Genomic DNA, 2,049 nt, shown 5'->3' on the forward strand with positions numbered 1-2,049 from the left:
AATAAACCTATATGTAAAGAAGTTACATGTTAAAGTATCGCCACAAATTCATGAGAATGTGATATATTCGAAGACGGAGGTAAGTATCTGAAAGAAGGAAAAAATGAATTTGAAATCAAAACCAATGTCAATATCAATATAATATATTAATGAATGAACCAAACAAATAATACAAAATATATAACCATGGTTGAAATCAAAACCAACCAAATAATACAAAATAATAAAGTGAATATTTAAAAGGAGTTAGATATCCTATAATACTAAGAGAGTTTGTGCAATTTTTGGGTTGTCCTTTTTGTTGGTCAACCATCTTTTATAAAAAAAATTATATATCAAAAACTAATATAAAAAATTGCATAAAGTTGATGATAAATCAAAACCTTAAAATTGGTCGAAGTTATAGTTGTAAAAACAATAGTTATATATCTAAAATCTATATTTTTATATTTTTAGTTTTATCAATATAAAAACAATAACCATGGATAATTAGACGACAACTTCTAAGCATTATAAATCATTTTTTCCTCACATTAATGTTTGCATCTCACATTGGATCAAAGAAAAAAGAGACATGTGAGAGGTGAATATAAAAAGAAAAAGGGCAAACTTTTTTCTCAATATTGTTTGCATCCTGTATAGGATGATAGAGTGAAAGTGGCAAGAGGGAGATTACTAGAAAAAGAAATGACTGAAAATGGAACAAACATATTTTTTTCTCAAATGTCGACCTTTTGCTTAATCAAATGTAGTATATCTTTTTAGTTTAACATATCTATCCCGAATCTTAGGTTTTTTTTTTGTTTAGATCAAGTATATTATGTGTTCTTTGTATGACATCTAATATATGGTTTTCAGCTTGATTGATATTTTATTTTATGTATGAGAATGACATTATGCTACTTGTTGACGTAGTTATTTATCTGTCATCTTGGTGTTACTATTATCAAGGTCTGATACACCACTCTAATTACAATTCAAATATTATAGAATGTTACGATAGAGTGTAGTATTTGTTTTTATCAATTTAATATCTGATATGTGGGTCATCGACCCCACTTGATATTAGTTTTATTTTTTTACGAGGAAAAATTCATTATCTTAGCTTGGTGATGTGGTTCTTCATACATCGCCTTGAACTTCACTATTGATGCTACAACTTACGCACTCCTCTAATTTTCACTTGAAATATTATAGAACGTTTCTTTTTCATAACTTCAAATGAAATTTCAAATAAATTTGTTACAAAATTAACATCGTGATTTTGTCATCTTATATGAGATTTCAGTTAGAACTGTGACTTCTAACCAAACAAACTACTAATATTAGTCAAACATTTGTAAAGTACTTTGTAACACCGTTCTCGAACATAGTTAGATAACTTAAATTAGCATATGGTATTAATATTGTTGTCAACTTCTCTTAAAAACTTTTAATATTAATGAGTAGTTGAGACACACATTTGCCTAATTTTTTTAGAAGTGGACTTCAAATTTTATTCTATAACATTCCTTTTGAAGATGGTATTGACTACCGTGCAACACGCAGTTGGAACACTAGTTACATTTAATTGCAAAACCCTTCATCTCTTAGGACATCCTCCTCCTTCAACCCTTGGTATTTCTCTTTTCTTCTACCACTCTCAATGTTCATTTGTTGGTGTCTTCGTCAATAGGGTTTGGGGAACAATTAACGTCTTCTCATTTCTACTCCGTTTTCGTCTCTGTTTCTCAATGCCAAGTGAATGTTAGCTCTTCTCTCTTTTTACGACTTGTGTCTTGATTAACTTCTTTATTTTGAAAAACTTAAAAGAATGTTTTTTTTAATATCATACATAGAAGGTTTGAAATTCCATTATGTTTTAATTAAATTTGATAAATAGAAAGCTTGAATTTTCTACAATGAAAAGCATGCAATCATGTTATTTGCATCGTGTCTAGGTTTTCAGTTTTGCCAACATTCGATGCCTGCCAGTTTAGGTTTGAGAAAGATAAAAAGTAACACTGAAAATTAGAGTGCAAAAGTAGAGAGCTTCTTGGATTTTAGAAC

General features: G+C 28.8%; 1 pseudogene; it reads left to right on the forward strand.

Moving 5' to 3' along the window:
• The first annotated feature begins 981 nt into the window (after positions 1-981).
• Positions 982-1,161, forward strand: LOC112514994 (annotated as a pseudogene).
• The last annotated feature ends 888 nt before the right edge of the window (positions 1,162-2,049 follow it).

Source organism: Cynara cardunculus, assembly GCF_001531365.2.
Source record: "Cynara cardunculus var. scolymus isolate 2C chromosome LG 6, CcrdV1, whole genome shotgun sequence".
Classification (NCBI taxonomy): Eukaryota; Viridiplantae; Streptophyta; class Magnoliopsida; order Asterales; family Asteraceae; genus Cynara; species Cynara cardunculus.